Genomic DNA, 20,265 nt, shown 5'->3' with positions numbered 1-20,265 from the left:
TAAACTTACGCTTGCTGGCAGCCGGAAAAAGCTAACAACAAAAATGTTAAGACACAGGGAAGCATCGTACTTGGGTGAAGGAGTCCAAGGTTATGAGACCCTATGTAACAGTCGTATATATTTTATTTCCTTAGTCGGAATTGTTTAACCGTTTCTTTGACTTAGGCCACGGCCCCGCTATCAGTATTTGGCCAGTATTCGGTCAGTATTTTTTCTCAGGAGTGGGAGCCAAAACCAGGTGAGGAACAATCAGAGAAAAGGTATAATAGAAACAAGTCACCAATTCTGTATTTATCACCCACTCCTGGTTTTGGCTCCCACTCCTGAGAAAAAAATACTGACCGAATACTGATAGCGGGGCCGTGGCCCTAAAGGTATTATTAAGAACTAAAGATCAGTTACTTTCATATCTATGAATGATTATTTTGCAGTAGTAGAGAAGGCAGAACATTAGAACATACTGACCTATTATGGAGCGCTGTTTGGATTGTCACCACTGGGGCTAAATTTGTCTATTGTGACCGGAACGTAATATCTATAAGTGGATTGCACAGAATTAAATAGTGATTTGCATTAACTTTAAAGTGCCCTGTTTGCTATTACTCCAGGAGCATTGAGGAGATGGACTTTTCTGTACATACCTAGCCAATAAAAAGTAGTCTGAAGTTTTAAGGTGTAATAATGTGATACTGATTATATAATTACTTTCTAAAAATACTTGCAGAAACTATCGGCTTGGCTGAGCGCTCCTGTGTTCTGAGAGCTGCTACTAGACTTTCCTAGCAGTGGCCGATCTCCGAAAGAACAAAATGATTGGCTGTTGAAAAAATGTCATCTTGGATCCTTCTCTCCAAGACGGTCAGATGATGCTGCCTATGTTTAAGGGTTTGACCGACTTTAGTTTGTGGCCTTCAGGCTTTGTTGACCTGTCAGTGGTTTCCATTCCTCTGCAGATTCTCCATTTTATTTGAAAAACTTATTGTTTGCAGCTCCGAAATTAGTTTTTCTTTTACTTTTTTGAACTGTGTCTGTGTAGCTCCAAGCTTTTTGAGGGCAGTACACTAAAATGTACAAATCCCATATTGCCTCAAATGGGACACAGATTTAGCGCGTGCGCAGGTTAGCCAGTGAGCCCACTTGCCATCTTGCAAGCCATATGCCGCAGCTATAGTGGTTCAAGGTCAGTATCTGAGAATAGTAACCCAGCCCAATGTAGGGCACATGATCAAGGACACTCCGTACACTGGCGTTACTTTGTCCAAAAACCTACATCTGATGCATGTACGTCACATCGTCCAATCACAAGTATGTAAAAGAAGCAGCAGACAGGTGACTGCAAACATGAAACAGTTTTGGAAGGCTTTTGATTAAAACATAATTGAAAAGTTGATCTTTCAGCTCTTCTAAGAAAAAATATTACGGGTGGAAAAAAAAGTCTTAAAATTACCAGCAATTGCTGGCAATTAAAATAATGGAGGTCAAGAGTGACCCACCCTCATGAATACAGTGGACTCATGGGGTCACAAGTCTCCAAGTTGGCAAATAACAAAGTATTTCTACATGCAAAGCCATACTGTTCACCGATGTAGGAAGTGGTGCAAATGATTGACAGCTAAAGATAGTGATCATCAGAATAACACTGCCAGTTGCAGAAGATCATGTTACTATCTATTTTACTGGACTAAAATGACCCAAAATCTAATTTATCATTAAACCTCCCATTAAATTACAATTTGTGACATCTCTAAAATTCCATATTCCTAAAAATAAGCTTGAGTGGGATCCTGACAACGTAGTAATGTTATAATAGGAACTTCATGCTGGACATATGTAGTCGGACTGACTAATCCTGCACTACAATCACAACCTTGGTGTCGCCTGGGTCAGCACAGGAAACGGGGATTCCATTTTACAGCGTTTGAGTCAAGTTTTACAAGTTTACAAGATTACAAAAAAAATATGTGCAGAGTGAAAGGGAGGAAGAAGTCACAAAGTTTTTGTTCCAAAGTGCAAAGGAGGAGGAGAGACATAAGGAAAGGTAAAGGGCTGGCTACAGAAGGGTGACACAAGTTGTAAGGCGAGTCTTTCACAACAAATGGTGTAAATTAAAGGACAAATACTACAAACAAAACGCAGAAGTCCGGTAAGTAACTTTTGGGAACTTTTTTTTAGTAAATGGTTTAATAATATGATATTTTAGTCAGAAATTTGAGAAGAGAAGCGCCCTAGTCAAAACAGTCATGCCGTAAACTTAGTCAGGGGAATGTTGTGATCTTGAAAAGTATAGGAGAGCGTTAGTAGTATTAGGCTACATATTGGGGCACATGTATAAAAGTGGTATCCGCGAAAGGTCAGTGTTACAGGTCAGAACAATCCACACTAAACTTGTAATAGACCGCACAGCATTCTGTGGCGTTAAGATGTTTTTGTTTTTTTTGGTGGGAGCATAATGAGCTGAATGTTGCACATGATGCAACTTATCTAGAAGATTAGGATTTGTTCTATACTGGCTTTCTTAGAAAGGCACATACACAACAAATAAGGACCATGTCCCAGTGCCGAATAATGTAAGATCCTATAGGTATCTCTCTTTTTTTTTGCATTTTAAGTAATCTGTAGTCTATTGAAGTAGCAAATAAAATGAATATTGTTTCATTTATATACTGAGTAAACCATAGAGCATTATAGCAAACCATCTACAGATACTGACTGCAACAGAGCCCCAAAGTAATGCAAGCCACAAAACCTCCGTGCATTGCCAACCTAAAGTGCTCCCTAGCACTGAAGAGACACCTAGCCTCTTTAATGCTGTAGTTTTTTCGTTACTTTTTATAATTTTTTTTTAACAAATTAACAAAATTGTTCATATGCTATTATCTTTCATATTAGTTAAAACTGAGTCATGTGTATCAATTTCCTGCTTCACAAAAGCCCAGCCGTGGCCACCCCTCATCCTTGCTGTCCTATTTCTGGCTATAAGGCAAACTGTTGGAGCAGGAGCTCCTCTCTTAGCCATCACTTGTCCTACTGGTGATGGAGCAAAGCAGGGTCAGAGGGGCTAAAGTCAGCCCCCAGCTGAACATGTAACTGGTCAACAGGAGGCTTAATGGCTTCAAACTCAAACAAAAATGTTGGAGAACACAATTGTTGACATCGTGCAGACTAAAGAGCCCCAGACCCTTTACACAGTGGCAGCCGCCAACCGAACCAGCTTTAACCCCCTCACGCCGAGGCCCTTTTCCATTTTTGTTTTCGTTTTTTACTCCTCTTCTTCCAAGAGCCATAACCTTTTAATTTTTTGGTCAATATGGCCATGTGAGGACCTTGTACCTTTGAACGACCCCATTGGTTTAACCATATCATGTACTCGAAGACGGGAAAAAAAATACAAGTGAAATTGAAAAAAAAGTGAAATTCCACAGTTGTGGTTTTTCTTTTTTTTTTTTTTTTTACCATATTCACTAAATGCTAAAACTGACCTGTCATTATGATTCTCCAGGTTATTACGAGTTCATAGATATCAAACATGTTTAGGTTCTTTTTTTATTTAAGTGGTGAAAAAAATCCAAAATTTGTTTAAAAAAAAAGTCACCATTTTCCGAGGCTTATAGCCTCTCCATTTTTTGGGACCTGGGACCGGGTAAGGGATTATTTTTTGCGAGCTGAGCTGATGTTTTTATTGATACCATATTGGGGTAGAGTCTAAGTTTTGATCGCCCGTTATTGCATTTTATTGCAATGTTGCGACAACCGAAAAAAGGTAATTCTGGTGTTTTGATTTTTTTTTCTCGTTACGTCATTTACCGATCGGATTAATTATTTTTATATATTGATAGATCAGGCGATTCTGAATGCGTCGATACTAAATATGTCTATATGTTATTTTTTTTGCTGTTGCTTTATTTTTAATAGGGCGAAAGGGGGGCGATTTAAATTTATATTTAAAAAAATATATATATATTTTTAAAAACGTAATTTTTTTTTACCTGCTTCAATAGTCTCCATGGGAGACTAGAAGCTGTGATCATCACATCGCCTGTGTGTAGAAGAAACGCAGACCGCTGGGCCTCCTGCAGACCCCGGGTTATCATGCCAACCCATAAGCGACCCACGATCATGTGACAAGGTCGCTGATGGGCGGAGCTAATGACGCGCTTCTGGCGCGATCATGTTAAATGCCACTGTCAGAGTTTGACAGCGACATTTAACATGTTAACAGCCGCGGGTGGATCACGATTCCACCTGCAGCTGTTAGGGGCACAGGACAGCTGATCAGATCAACTGTCATATGCCCGGAGCTGCGGGCTCAGCGCCGGAGCCCGCACCAAAGGGGGAGACATGCTATGCGCCATGCATATTGTGAAGGGGTTAAGCCACCAGTCTCATCTGATTATCCTGAACGCTTACTATACAAGCACTCCTGTGTTATGAGAGATACCAGACCCTCTGATGGTTGCTTATCTTGAGGAACACAAGGATAGGCAGTACAAATGCTTATTTCCCCATCGGTTGATAATAGGTTTTAGTCTAATGTGTATGGGGGCCTTAACAAATTGTGAGGACAAATAGATTGTTTGTCAAACATTAATTGATAGATTTAGTGTTCCTTTAATTGGTCCAATAGAGTTCACACTTTACTCCAGGATATAAAGCTTTATGGTGGCACTGTGGCACAGTGGTTAATTGGCATTGCTGCCTTCTACCTTAGAACATGAACTTTATTTTAAGCTTTGTAATCCATCAATGCAAAACACGCTTGTTTAAACACACGTTTGAATGAGGTCTGATAATGTGTCATCAGGAATGATCCATAAAGACTTTTTCATTTATTTTACATGTTCTGATCTATAAAAAAAAATCTAGAGGCCTTGCAATTTTTATTCAGTCTTGTAGACTTCCCGAAAAATAATGAGAACTGCTTGAAAGTGATCTGTACAGAACACAGGATTACAATGACAGTTAACCTCTATACAGATGGCCTCTATAGATAATTCAGGGTCCAGCATTCACAATAGTTGTCAGTTAATCAGGGCTGGCGTTAGGGGCAGGCAAGCTAGGCATTCACCTAGGGCAATGAGGAAGTGAAGATGGATCCAGATTACAACTCAGGGGTGAGCTGAAATTTTCTCTTTATTCATATTCGCGTAGGGCCCCCACTCCCCCAGAGGTCCCCCAGCCAGTAGAATACCGCTAGAAGCAGCACACCATGCGGCCGCTGTGGGGCTCATAAGTCAGGGGACCTCGGTGCCAGGGCCCCCCCACCCCTGTATCACACATTCAACTGCATCAGCATCACAGATGCCGATACAGTTGAAAGCAATGATGGAGGGGAGGGCATCATGCGACACTCCCTCTCCCATCATCCCCCTCTGCGTCTGATGCACCGGGCGCATGCCACACTGCTGAGGAGACGCGCTGCAGAGACCGGAGCAGCAGGGAAATGGGAAGAGGTGATTATTGTTTTTAAATTGGTGAGTATGTGGTGGCCATAATACTGTAGGACTATTGGGGCGGTGGCATTATACTCCTATGGGGCCGGGATAGTCCTCGATAGAGTACAATGTGGAATGCATTATACATAACAAGCAAAATGCTGCCTATTCAGTAAGTGATTGGATTGTTTATGTCGGAACAAAAATCAAATCTCCAATATATTGTTTACTATGATCAATGTGGCTGCTGTGGTGTTGTACACAATCTCTTGACGCGCCCAGGGGATGGGGACGACTCGGCACCCGGGCCTTGTTGCCTGACTCTGGGGGATGTCGCGGTGGTCGGCTCCCGGGCCCGTACCCTGGGGTCACTCTTAAAAAGGGGGGAAAGGTTATTTGGGATAGGGAAATATTTGTGACGCCACCTGTAGATTCTGGTGAGGATCACCCGCGCTGCAGCAGTCCTCTGAGGCCGGTGTTCTGGCAGCTAAGATGGTCTAGCTCCCCACAGGTGGAGCAGGGCCTCAGGGCAGCGTAGCAGAGGGGATGCAGGACAGAGGTGACCCAGCCGGGTCAGAGGAAGAATAGGCACACACACGATAGTTCACTTCAGTACTTATACTGGTGGTGTTTCAGGCACGATCCAGGGCACTGTAGGGTGAAGGGTGCATTTCAGGACGCTCCCCAGTAAGCAGGTGTGGGGCCTCCTGTTTCTTGCCTTTTCCTTAATAAGTTTCTGACCTGCCTGGAGCTAGGCCTAACCTTGTCTCTGTCTTGCATCTGCTGATCCCGGTGAGAGGGCCTTCTGTTGGAGTGCACACTCCCTGGTTTCTGGGGTTTTAGTAACTTCTGACCCTGGTACGTTGTCAGCGTTTGGGTTAACCTGGGACATATAGTTCGCCAGGGGTTCCGGTGGTTTCTGCTGGTCCTAGAGATCCTTGCAGACACGGACCCGGTGTCCTGTATATGGTTATGGGGTGAGCTGGTTAAGCTCCTCTGTCCCCTATGTAGCTCGCTACTCCACTTGCCTTCGGCCGCTCGGGGCCCTCACTAGGCTTCACGCTGGCAGTAGGCCTCGCTACTCTTCACCGCTCTTATGGCGTCGGCACGCCTTCGGCTCCCTAACCTGAGCTCTCTGAGTCTGGACTGTGCTCTACTGCAGGATAGCTACTGCAGGAGCTCCTCTCAACAGTCTTCCTTCTACAGACTGGATTCTCACAGACTGTAGATCCCAGACTCCAGACCAGACCAGACTCGACTGCCTAGCTTCACCTTCCCTATTTATATCCCTATCCGGGCTACCTCTGCTGGTCTGAGGTGGAAGGTGGAGGTGTGTGTATGCTATGAGGGCCTCTTGTGGAGGAATCCGTCCATGCACCCCTCTAGGATCTGTGGCACTAATGCGCAGCAGGGCGCCACATTCCCCCCTAGCAAAGCTCAGTACTCCCGGACTGAAGTACTTTTTATAACAACAATAATAACAATCTTCCCTTTATGGGAGGCACTTAGCTTAAACGTTACATATAAAAACATTATAAATAATAAATAGATATATACAATTTAATAAGCAACCCCAGAATCCAAGTCTCTTCCTGTGAGGTCCCCAGACAGGATGTCCATCTCACAGGGTAGAGTACTTGGTAGCTTGAGGGACCTGTCCCAAACCCTCCACGTAGGCCCTGGGGTGGCTGCAGGGCATGGAGATCCTGAGTTGGACCTCCGTTAGTGCTACACCAGACAGGTTTTTCTTCTGAGGTCACCTAAAGGGGCACTCCAGGGAGTGCAATTATTTACAAGAAGCAGTTTTTGGGCAGCACATAGTCCTCAGCCACAGAGTTCTTTATGTACCCTTACGGGTTACTAGAGGCAAAAAGGGAAGTGTCCACATCAGTTAAATTGTCCATTGCAAGGCAAAACACAAGTTAAGGTATACATACATGTAAATACACAATATAATACAATACAATACCCCAGGGGCAACTATCTACACTGTCAGAGTTTCCTTCTTACTCCCTGTATCTGACAGGGATCTGACCTTTGGTACTACGTGTGGACTTGCGTGGTACCGGGATACGTGAGGCACTAGTATTTGCACTACCTCCCATTCTGTCAGTACTAGGTGTGGAGGGGCTACAAGACTGCCTTGGCCTCTCTGCGGGACTGGCAAGTATACCATTAGCTGGGCCTTCCTGCTCTGCTCCAGCCGGGGATCCTTCTTCCGGGGACTCTTCTTGAGCAGGCTCTTCTGGGGCACCTACAGGTTCTTATTGCTGTGGGCAGAAGGTGATTACAGGTATGATTACTGCTCCTCCTAGTTGGGGCCAATCTGCCGGGAAATCTCCTAAGTCAGTGTGTATTACTGCTTCTTTAGGCTCCTCCAGTACGGTGAGAGGCACTTCCTCCTGGGGCCTTAGCAGACCTGGACACAACTTCAGATGGTCCCTGGATACTGTTGCAGTCGTTCTTCCTCCGTCTCTACTAATTAGGCAGGTCTTCCTATTATCAAACCTTGAGTTTAACACAGTGTAGGGTTCTCTCTCCCACTGGTCATCAAGATTGTGGTTTCTTCTCTTCCTTTTTAACACTACTGCACCAGGTGTGAAGGTTTCTGCTGGGGCACCTCTGTAGTATTGAGCTTCCTGCTTATCCCTCACCCGAGTGAGACTGTCTTCGACACAGGCTTGTACTCTTCTGTACTAATCCTGTCTGGTCGTGTCCCAGTCCTCAGTGGTCACATCTACTTCTGGTTCTACAACACCGAGCTCCAGGTGCATGGGCAACTTTCCTGGTTTTGCTCGCATGAGATACGCTGGAGAGCAATTGGTGGAACTTACAGGTATGTGATTGTACAGATCTACCAGGTCAGGTGGTAGGTCTGGCCACTGATTTCTCTCCTCAAGTGGTATGGTCTTCAGCAGGTCGATGATGATGTTATTCATCTTTTCACAGAGACCGTTGGTTTGGGGGTGGTACGGTGTAGTCCTGATCTTTTTACACCCGTACAAATGGCTGAACTCTTTGAACAACTCAGCCTCAAAGGCCGGGCCTTGGTCTGTCAGCACCTGCTCAGGGTATCCATGGGGTCTGCAGAAACATGCCTGGACCGTTTTTGCTGCTGTCTCTGCCGTCAGGTCTTTGACGGGGGCGACCACCAGGAACCTGGAGTAGTGATCCACCATGGTCAGGGCATAGGAATATCCTGACCTGCTGGGTGACAGCTTGACATGGTCCAGGGCCACGATCTCCAAGGGACGAGTCGTCTTGATGGGTTGCAGGGGTGCCTTCTGGCTGCTGTAGTCTTTTCTTCTGAGGCTACAGGGTCCACAGTTTCGGCACCACCTCTCAATGGAGCTGCGCATTCCTACCCAGTAGAATCGACACTTCAGCAGGGTCTCTAGCTTCTTCCAGCCAAAGTGCCCCGCCTGATCGTGGTAGACCTCCAACACCATTTGGATGTCTGTCTTGGGGACCACTATCTGCCATACCATCTCATGGGTTTTTGGATTGACGTACCTCCGGCACAGCTTCTCACGGTAAATAAACAGCCAGCTTCTCTCATTCCACAGCTGCTTTGCTTGGAGAGACGCTTCCTTCTCCAGGGAGGAACCTTCCTGGGTTATCAGTTCTTTGATACGGCTGACAACCGGGTCACTGTCCTGGGTCTCTTTCCAGCTGTCGTGAGGCAAAGGGTTTAACATCTTCCCACGCTGCCTCCTGGAGGCTCGTTGCTCGTGGATCATCCCATTCCGGTGAAAGGCAGGTAGCTCAATCTCCTCCAGATCATCCACTTCTTCTTCTGTGTCTGACTGGTGAGGCATCCTGGACAGGGCATCGGCGTTGGCGTTCTTGCGGCCCGCCCGGTATTTAATTGTGAATTGGTAGTTTGACAGCCGAGACATCCATCGCTGCTCCATGGCTCCTAGCTTGGCTGTTTCAAGATGGGTCAAGGGGTTATTGTCAGTGTAGGCAGTGAACTTGCTGGAGGCTAGGTAGTGCTTGAACCTTTCAGTGATGGCCAGACCTAGGCCAGGAACTCTAACTTAAAGCTGCTATAGTTCTCTGGGTTCCTCTCAGTCGGGCGGAGCTTCCTGCTTGCGTATGCGATCACTTTCTCTTGGTCATTCTGCTTCTGACTTAGGACAGCTCCCAGTCCTTTATTGCTGGCATCAGTATACAGCAGGAACGGTTGGCTGTAGTCAGGGTAGGCCAGGATCTCGTTGCTTGTCAGGATCTCCTTCATCTCCTGAAATGACTCGGCTTGCTCCTTACCCCAGTGGAATGGAGGATTTCTGCTTTTGGGGGACTGTCCTACCAGGAGGTCTTGCAGAGGGGCTGCTTTCTTAGTGTAGTCTTTTACAAACCTCCGGTAGTATCCTACTAGTCCCAGAAATTGACGCACCTCCTTGAGGTTCTTCGGCTCCGGCCACTTCTGGATGGCAGTGACCTTCTCCGGGTCTGGTGCTACTCCTTCTGGACTGACAATATGCCCAAGGTACTGTACCTTTCTCTTGAGCAGGTGGCACTTTGAGGGCTTCAGCTTCATCCCGCACCGGGACAGTGACTCAAATACCTCCGCCAGGTGCTTCAAGAGGTCCTCATACGTCTTGGAGTACACTATCACGTCATCCAGGTATAGTAACACAGTCTCAAAGTTGCGGTGTCCCAGGCAGCACTCCATCAATCTCTGGAACGTTCTGGGGGCATTGCAGAGTCCAAACGGCATACTGTTGAACTCGCAGAGTCCCATCGGGGTGGTGAAGGCCGTCTTCTCCCGATCCTCCTCAGCCACAGCTACTTGCCAGTACCCACTAGTGAGGCCAAGGGTGGAAAAGTAATTTGCAGACTTTAAGGCAGCCAGGGATTCCTCTATATGTGGTAAAGGGTATGCATCCTTATGTGTAATGCGATTTACTTGTCTGTAATCTACACACATTCTCATGCTTTCGTCCTTTTTCCTGACTAGAACTAGGGAAGCTGCCCAGGGACTACAACTATCCCTTACTACCCCTGCCTTCTTCATGTCGGTGGCACGGTGGCGCAGTGGTTAGCACTGCAGCCTTGCAGCGCTGGGGTCCTGGGTTCAAATCCCACCAAGGACAACATCTGCAAGGAGTTTGTATGTTCTCCCCGTGTTTGCGTGGGTTTCCTCTGGGTTCTCCGGTTTCCTCCCAGACTCCAAAAAGACATACTGATAGGGAATCTAGATTGTGAGCCCTGATGGGGACAGCGACGATAATGTATGTAAAGCGCTGCGGAATATGTTAGCGCTATATAAAAATAAAGATTATTATTATTATTATGTCGTGCAACATCTCCTTCGCCTTCTGGTAGTGTGCTGGTGGTATAGGCCTGTAACGTTCTTTGATGGGTGGATGGTCACCTGTGGGGATATGGTGTTGAACCCCCTTAATCCTCCCAAAGTAAAGTGGGTGCTTACTGAATACCTGCGCGTATTCCTGAACCACCCGGTGTACACCCTCCTTCTGATGGGCAGGAATGGTGTCTGTCCCAACATGGAGCTGTTGACACCAATCCTCCACCTGGGTTGCCAGGTCATTATCCTCCACTTCGTCTGGTGAAGTTAAGGACTCCGCCGTGTGTATCGAGTTGTTATTTACTGTGTACAGTTTGGCAACAGTGGCGTAGCGTGGCAATCAAACCTCGTCCTCCCCATAGTTTAGGAGGCGTACGGGCACCCTTCCATTGCGTACATCCACTACCCCTCTGGCAGTCAAGAGTGTAGGCTCTACTACCGCCTGGTAGCTCCGTCCTTTGAGACCTATTGCTGCTCTACACCAGATAAGCATTTCACTCATTGGGGGAATCACAATGGGTATGGGATCTGTTACCCGTACATTACCAATTTCACCGCCTGTTAGCTTTACCTGTTGCTGGTACATAAGGGCTCGGATCTCTTTCTGCAGCGCCCTTCTCTGCCCTGGTCTGGCAGTGTCAGCTATCTGTTGGAGCAAGAACACCACTTCTCCCAAACAGTTACTATCAATATTTGTGCCAAGAACCATATACAAGTTTGTATCATCAGGATTAATCTCTACTACAATTAGTCCCTGGTCCTTCAGTTCCACTCTTCCCACCTTTACTGCCACATCCTTAACCCCGACTAGGTTAAGAGGGAGGCCATTTGAGGCATACAGGGAAAGATTTGGATCTGGTGGGCTTAGGTCATCCATGGACCAGAACCTTTTGTAGAGGACATCAGGCATGATGGTTACCTGAGATCCTGTGTCCAGCAGAGCGGATGTCGCAATGCCGTCCAGCACAACGGACAAGAAAGGTCTTCCTCCCACGAACCTGCTGTACCAGTCTGATGGGCCTGGGGGGTCTACTTCTGGGTGTCGGCCCTCGGCCCCAGGGTTTTCTCGTTTAAAGGACAGCTCTGGACGGCGTGACCTGTCTTGTGGCAGCGGTGGCAGACAGGGTCCCTCGGCGGGCGGCGTTGGTTGCTGGTCCTCCCAGGGGGTGGCGTTGTCCTCCTCCTCCTTCTCATCCAGGGGACATCCTCAGGGCTGTCGGCTAGCAGGATCCTTCCTTCTGCCTTGGGCTCCGTCCGCAGCTGCAGGGCACTCAGTACAGTGGCCAGGGTTTTGCTCAACTGACGCACTTCAGAGCGTAGGCTGTCCAGCTCACTAGTGGACGTTGCAGGAACCTTGGCTTCAGCAGCCACCGGGGAAAAGGTGGATGCTGCAGGTACTGGGGTGGCCCCACCCTGGTAACATTGGAAAGCCGTTGTTTCCAGGGGCTGCAGTCCTTTTATAGCCATGTCCTTAAGGGTGTCAAAGGTGGCATCTGGATGATCCAGGGACCACCAACGCACAGTCCTGCTCTCCTCTTGAGACCTCAGTCCCCGGATAAACTGTTCCTTCAGCATTTTATTTTCATTATCGATGCTGGTTGGACTGGTTGGATGCCCCTTGTAAACGCCAGGCATAGTCCCGAACACTGTCCTCCGGTTGCTGAGAGCAGTTATAGAACCTCATCCTGAGGTCTGTCTCAGTACGATTCTCAAAGACAGTCTGTAACTTTTTAAAGATTGCGGACACTGACTCCTGGTCTGCGGCCGACCAGGTTTCTACTTCTCGCTCCGCAGCACCAGTCAATTGTCCTAATACAACAGCGGCTCTTTGCTTGCCTGTCATAGAGTACATGTCCAGTATACCGCATATTTTCCGCTTAAATCCAGACAGGGTATCTGGTTTGCCGCTGTACTGGGGGAGCCACTACGCTCCAGGGATGTACGGTAGGGCCATGGGTATGACAGGGGTTACAGGCCCTGCTGGTGGAGCGGCTGCTTCGGCCTGCTCGACGCCAAGCTCGGGTGGAACATCAGGGCGGTTAACCGGTGCTCCGGCGTTGTGCTGTTCTTCGGACATTCTGCCGCCCCCCTAGCGAACCGTGGCCTACCTTCTTTTCTTTTCTTCCGGTAGGCCGCAGCTCCGCAGGTGACGGTCTTCTTCAGGACCTTGCGTCGCTTGCGTCCTACGTCAGAGCGTTCAGCGATGCTCCTTCCAGGACCTGGCGCTTCCTGGTTTGAAGTCGAGGTGTGGGGCATGTCCGGGGCTTCGCGCGTTTTAGCAGGTACGCCTCTCAGTTTCCCGCGGTTACGCCCTTCTTCCCGCTCGGCGGCCCAACAATGGCGGCAATCTTCGCCACAGTCAAATACACAGTTTTTGATTGGCAACGGGCATAACACTCCGTCGTTGCAGCGGGCACGGAATCCTGTTCGTGACGCCAGAAAGAGATGACGCGCCCAGGGGATGAGGACGACTCGGCACCCGGGCCTTGTTGCCTGACTCTGGGGGATGTCGCGGTGGTCAGCTCCCGGGCCCGTACCCTGGGGTCACTCTTAAAAAGGGGGGAAAGGTTATTTGGGATAGGGAAATATTCGTGATGCCACCTGTAGATTCTGGTGAGGATCACCCGCGCTGCAGCAGTCCTCTGAGGCCGGTGTTCTGGCAGCTAAGATGGTGTAGCTCCCCACAGGTGGAGAAGGGCCTCAGGGCAGCGTAGCAGAGGAGATGCAGGACAGAGGTGACCCAGCCGGGTCGGAGGAAGAATAGGCACACACACGATAGTTCACTTCAGTACCTTTACTGGTGGTGTTTCAGGCACGATCCAGGGCACTGTAGGGCGAAGGGTGCATTTCAGGACTCTCCCCAGTAAGCAGGTGTGGGGCCTCCTGTTTCTTGCCTTTTCCTTAATAAGTTTCTGACCTGCCTGGAGCTAGGCCTAACCTTGTCTCTGTCTTGCATCTGCTGATCCTGGTGAGAGGGCCTTCTGTTGGAGTTCACACACCCTGCTTTCTGGGGTTTTGGTAACTCCTGACCCTGGTACGTTGTCAGCGTTTGGGTTAACCTGGGACATATAGTTCGCCAGGGGTTCCGGTGGTTTCTGCTGGTCCTAGAGATCCTTGCAGACACGGACCCGGTGTCCGGTATATGGTTATGGGGTGAGCTGGTTAAGCTCCTCTGCTCCCTATGTAGCTCGCTACTCCACTTGCCTTCGGCCGCTTGGGGCCCTCACTAGGCTTCACGCTGGCAGTAGGCCTCGCTACTCTTCACCGCTCTTATGGCGTCGGCACGCCTTGGGCTCCCTAACCTGAGCTCTCTGAGTCTGGACTGTGCTCCACTGCAGGATAGCTTCTGCAGGAGCTCCTCTCAACAGGCTTCCTTCTACAGACTGGATTCTCACAGACTGTAGATCTCAGACTCCAGACCAGACCAGACTCGACTGCCTAGCTCCACCTTCCCTATTTATATCCCTATCCGGGCTCCCTCTGCTGGTCTGAGGTGGAAGGTGGAGGTGTGTGTATGCTATGAGGGCCTCTTGTGGAGGAATCCGTCCATGCACCCCTCTAGGATCTGTGGCACTAATGCGCAGCAGGGCGCCACACTCTCTAAATGCTGTAAATAGGCAAAATGGCCTTGAACTATGTCATGAAAACAAATTAGAAAAAGTTTTACTTGAGGGTTTAACCCCTTATGTTATTGCAGTGTTGTGTGTATGGGTGTGGGTGTGGGTGTGTGTGTATGTATGTGTATATACACTGCTCAAAAAAATAAAGGGAACACTTAAACAACAGAATATAACTCCAAGTAAATAAAACTTCTGTGAAATCAAACTGTCCACTTAGGAAGCAACACTGATTGACAATCAATTTCACATACTGTTGTGCAAATGGAATAGACAATAGATGGAAATTATTGGCAATTATCAAAACACACTCAATAAAGGAGTGGTTCTGCAGGTGGGGACCACAGACCACATCTCAGTACCAATGCTTTCTGGCTCATGTTTTGGTCACTTTTGAATGTTGGTTGCGCTTTCACACTCGTGGTAGCATGAGACGGACTCTACAACCCACAGAAGTTGCTCAGGCAGTGCAGCTCATCCAGGATGGCACATCAATGCAAGCTGTGGCAAGAAGGTTTGCTGTGTCTGTCAGCGTAGTGTCCAGAGGCTGGAGGCGCTACCAGGAGACAGGCCAGTACACCAGGAGACGTGGAGGGGGCCATAGGAGGGCAACAACCCAGCAGCAGGACCGCTACCTCTGCCTTTGTGCAAGGAGGAACAGGAGGAGCACTGCCAGAGCCCTGCAAAATGACCTCCAGCAGGCCACAAATATGCATGTGTCTGCACAAATGGTTAGAAACCGACTCCATGAGGGTGGTATGAGGGCCCGGCATCCACAGATGGGGGTTGTGCTCACAGCCCAACACCATGCAGGACGCTTGGCATTTGCCACTGAACACCAGGATTGGCAAAGTCGCCACTGGTGCCCTGTGCTCTTCACAGATGAAAGAAGGTTCACACTGAGCACATGTGACAGATGTGACAGAGTCTGGAGACGCCGTTGAGAGCGATCTGCTGCCTGCAACATCCTTCAGCATGACTGGTTTGACAGTGGGTCAGTAATGGTGTGGGGTGGCATTTCTTTGGAGGGCCGCACAGCCCTCTATGTGCTCGCCAGAGGTAGCCTGACTGCCATTATGTACCGAGATGAGATCCTCAGACCCCTTGTGAGACCATATGCTGGTGCGGTTGGTACTGGGTTCCTCCTAATGCAGGACAATGCCAGTTCCTGCAATGCCAGTTCCTGAAGCTATAGATTGGCCAGCCCGGTCCCCAGACCTGAATCCAATTGAGCACATCTGGGACATCATGTCTTGCTCCATCCACCAACGTCACGTTGCACCACAGACTGTCCAGGAGTTGGCAGATGCTTTAGTCCAGGTCTGGGAGGAGATCCCACAGGAGACCACCCGCACCCTCATCAGGAGCATGCCCAGGCATTGTAAGGAGGTCATACAGTCACGTGGAGGCCACACACAATACCGAGCCTCATTTTGACTTGTTTTAAGGACATTACATAAAAGTTGGATCAGCCTGTAGTGTGTTTTTCCACTTTAATTTTGGGGGTGACTCCAAATCCTGTTCTCCATTGGTTAATAAATTTGATTTCCATTGATGATTCTTGTGTGATTTTGTTGTCAGCACATTCAACTTTGTACAGAACAAAGTATTCAATAAGAATATTTCATTCATTCAGATCTAGGATGTGTTATTTGAGTGTTCCTTTTATTTTTTTGAGCAGTGTGTATATATATATATAGATAGATAGATAGATAGATAGATAGATAGATAGATAGATAGATAGATAGATAGATATGTATATTCTCCTTCAGCAATCCTATAGGTTCATGTCCCCTAGAGCAACTAATGAGTGTGTAAAGTTTTTAAAAAAAAAGTTAAATCATCCTTTCCTACCTTTAGCCAATATTAAAAAAAAAACAGCATATTTAATGTGAGTCTGTCAGTAGGATCAACCCTCCTAAGCCGTCTATATGGGTATGTAGGTCATAGGAGGCTGAATAAAATGACACCTTGATATCTGCGATCTGATGTCTTATTCCAGAGAAATCCCTTTTTTCTTATATGTAAATGAGCTGTTCAGGACTATGGGCTGGACATAGATCTCCCCAAGAATCTGCCTCCAGAGACTATTTTATATGAAGGAGACGTTACGAGTGTATATGTAATGGCCGCTCTCTACTCTCCTGATCTCACTGCAGAGCTGTGTGTGATTAGCTCCAGCTTCCATCTCACAGGCAGCCAGTGTAACAATACAGCAGAGTTGTGAAAGCCGCAGATGCTAATATGTTCAGTTCTATCCTGTGTTAGTTACTTGTCTCACACTGGTAACTCCACTTTTATTTATAATAATACCTGGAGACAGATTCTCATGCAGATCAGTTTCCGCCCATAATCCTGAACAGCTAATTTACATATAAGAAAAACATGGATTTCTCTGGAATAAGATATTGTCTCCCCTCTACCCCACCCCCAATGCAAAGAAGTGACTGATTACATAACAAAAATAAACCCTCAAACTGCTCCATCGACAGAAAAATAAAGCTTTATTTTTCACGCCTAAAATATAAAACTATACAAGTTTGGTATTGCTATAATTGTTCTGACCTGGAGAATCATTTTGCCAAGTTTTTACGGCACAATGAATGTCATAAATGCAAAACCTGGAAACCAATGGCAGAATTACAGGTTTTACACAATTTCATCCGCAAACAAGCCCTCATACAGCTTTACTGACAGAAAGGTCAAGTTATGGCTCTTGATGGGGGAGGGAGATGGGGCGCACAAATACCCTAATACAAAGACACTAAAAATTACTAAATAAGAAGGCCCATCCTGAACTGTAAGGTGGCCCTTAAAAAATATATATATATATATATATACAGTGGGTACGGAAAGTATTCAGACCCCTTTAAATTTTCCACTCTTTGCTTCATTGCAGACATTTGGTAAATTCTAAAAAGTTAATTTTTTATCTCATTAAAGTACACTCTGCACCCCATCTTGACTGAAAAAAAAACAGAAATGTAGAAATTTTTGCAAATTTATTAGAAAAGAAAAACTGCAATATCACATGGTCATAAGTATTCAGACCCTTTGCTCAGTATTGAGTAGAAGCCCCCTTTTGAGCTAGTACAGCCATGAGTCTTTTTGGGAATGATGCAACAAGTTTTTTTTGCACCTGGATTTGGGGATCCTCTGCCATTCTTCCTTGCAGATCCCCTCCAGTTCCGTCAGGTTGGATGGTGAACGTTGGTGGACAGCCATTTTCAGGCCTCTCCAGAGATGCTCAATTGGGTTTAGGTCAGGGCTCTGGCTGGGCCAGTACACCAGGAGACGTGGAGGGGGCCATAGGAGGGCAACAACCCAGCAGCAGGACCGCTACCTCTGCCTTTGTGCAAGGAGGAACAGGAGGAGCACTGCCAGAGCCCTGCAAAATGACCTCCAGCAGGCCACAAATATGCATGTGTCTGCACAAATGGTTAGAAACCGACTCCATGAGGGTGGTATGAGGGCCCGGCATCCACAGATGGGGGTTGTGCTCACAGCCCAACACCATGCCGGACGCTTGGCATTTGCCACTGAACACCAGGATTGGCAAAGTTGCCACTGGTGCCCTGTGCTCTTCACAGATGAAAGAAGGTTCACACTGAGCACATGTGACAGATGTGACAGAGTCTGGAGACGCCGTTGAGAGCGATCTGCTGCCTGCAACATCCTTCAGCATGACTGGTTTGACAGTGGGTCAGTAATGGTGTGGGGTGGCATTTCTTTGGAGGGCCGCACAGCCCTCTATGTGCTCGCCAGAGGTAGCCTGACTGCCATTATGTACCGAGATGAGATCCTCAGACCCCTTGTGAGACCATATGCTGGTGCGGTTGGTACTGGGTTCCTCCTAATGCAGGACAATGCCAGTTCCTGCAATGCCAGTTCCTGAAGCTATAGATTGGCCAGCCCGGTCCCCAGACCTGAATCCAATTGAGCACATCTGGGACATCATGTCTTGCTCCATCCACCAACGTCACGTTGCACCACAGACTGTCCAGGAGTTGGCAGATGCTTTAGTCCAGGTCTGGGAGGAGATCCCACAGGAGACCATCCGCACCCTCATCAGGAGCATGCCCAGGCATGGGCCAGTCAAGAATGGTCACAGAGTTGTTCTGGAGCCACTCCTTTGTTATTTTAGCTGTGTGCTTAGGGTCATTGTCTTGTTGGAAGGTGAACCTTCGGCCTAGTCTGAGGTCCAGAGCACTGTGGAAGAGGTTTTCATCCAGGATATCTCTGTACTTGGCCGCATTCATGTTTCCTTCAATTGCAACCAGTCGTCCTGTCCCTGCAGCTGAAAAACACCCCCATAGCATGGTGCTGCCACCACCATGTTTCACTGTTGGGATTGTATTGGGCTGGTGATGAGCAGTGCCTGGTTTTCTCCACACATACCGCTTAGTATTATCACCTACAAGTTCTATCTTCGTCTCATCAGACCAGAGAATCTTTTTTCTCATAGTCTGTGAGTCCTTTATGTGTTTTTGAGCAAACTCTAGGCGGGCTTTCATATGTCTTGCACTGAGGAGAGGCTTGTGTCGAGCCACTCTGCCACAAAGGCCCGACTGGTGGAGGGCAGAAGTGATAGTTGACTTTGTGGAACTTTCTCCCATCTCCCTACTTGATCTCTGGAGCTCAGCCACAGTGATCTTAGGGTTCTTCTTTACCTCTCGCACCAAGGCTCTTCTACCACGATTGCTCAGTTTGGCTGGATGGCTAGATCTAGGAAGACTTCTGGTAGTCCCAAACTTCTTCCATTTAAGGATTATGGAGGCCACTGTGCTCTTAGGAACCTTGAGTAAAGCAGAAATTCTTTTGTAACCTTGGCCAGATCTGTGCCTTGCCACAATTCTGTCTCTGAGCTCATTGGGCAGTTCCTTTGAGCTCATGATTCTCATTTGGTCTGACATGCACTGTGAGCTGTGAGGTCTTATATAGACAGGTGAGTGCCTTTCCAAATCAAGTTCTATCAGTTTAATTAAACACAGCTGGACTCCAATGAAGGAGTAGAACCATCTCAAGGAGGATCACAAGGAAATGGACAGCATGTGACTTACATATGAGTGTCTGAGCAAAGGGTCTGAATACTTATGACCATGTGATATTTCAGTTTTTCTTTTTTAATAAATTTGCAAAAATTTCTACATTTCTATTTTTTTTCAGTCAACATGGGGTGCAGAGTGTACTTTAATGAGAAAAAAAAATGAACTCTTTAGAATTTACCAAATGGCTGCAATTAAACATAGAGTGAAAAATTTAAAGGGGTCTGAATACTATCCGTACCCACTATATATATATATATATATATATATATATATATATATATATATATATATACACTGCTCAAAAAAATAAAGGGAACACTTAGAACAACAGAATATAACTCCAAGTAAGTCAAATTTCTGTGAAATCAAACTGTCCACTTAAGAAGCAACACTGATTGACAATCAATTTCACATGCTGTTGTGCAAATGGAATAGACAATAGATGGAAATTATTGTCAATTATCAAGACACCCTCAATAAAGGAGTGGTTCAGCAGGTGGGGACCACAGACCGCATCTCAGTACCAATGCTTTCTGGCTGATGTTTTGGTCACTTTTGAATGTTGGTTGTGCTTTCACATTCGTGGTAGCATGAGACGGACTCTACAACCCACAGAAGTTGCTCAGGTGGTGCAGTTCATCCAGGATGGCACATCAATGCAAGCTGTGGCAAGAAGTTTTGCTGTGTCTGTCAGCGTAGTGGAGGCGCTACCAGGAGACAGGCCAGTACACCAGGAGACATGGAGGGGGCCGTAGGAGGGCAACAACCGAGCAGTAGGACCGCTACCTCTGCCTTAGTGCAAGGAGGAACAGGAGGAGCACTGCCAGAGCCCTGCAAAATGACCTCCAGCAGGC

At 47.3% G+C, this 20,265-nt stretch overlaps 1 protein-coding gene across 1 annotated transcript in view; it reads left to right on the top strand.

The window, feature by feature from the left end:
• Window positions 1-1,991: 1,991 nt before the first annotated feature.
• Window positions 1,992-20,265, top strand: part of PPP3R1 (protein phosphatase 3 regulatory subunit B, alpha) — an 84,506-nt gene continuing 66,232 nt past the window's right edge. The window contains exon 1 of the mRNA XM_073672182.1: window positions 1,992-2,143. The gene's annotated coding sequence lies outside the window, so the exon portion shown is untranslated. The remainder of the gene's footprint in view (window positions 2,144-20,265) is intronic.

The sequence above is a fragment of the Phyllobates terribilis genome, unplaced genomic scaffold, assembly GCF_046119375.1.
Source record: "Phyllobates terribilis strain yellow unplaced genomic scaffold, ASM4611937v1 Scaffold_3__8_contigs__length_932513732, whole genome shotgun sequence".
Classification (NCBI taxonomy): domain Eukaryota; kingdom Metazoa; phylum Chordata; class Amphibia; order Anura; family Dendrobatidae; genus Phyllobates; species Phyllobates terribilis.
The sequence above is the reverse complement of the archived record's forward strand: the minus strand, read 5'-3'. Positions and strand labels throughout refer to the sequence as shown.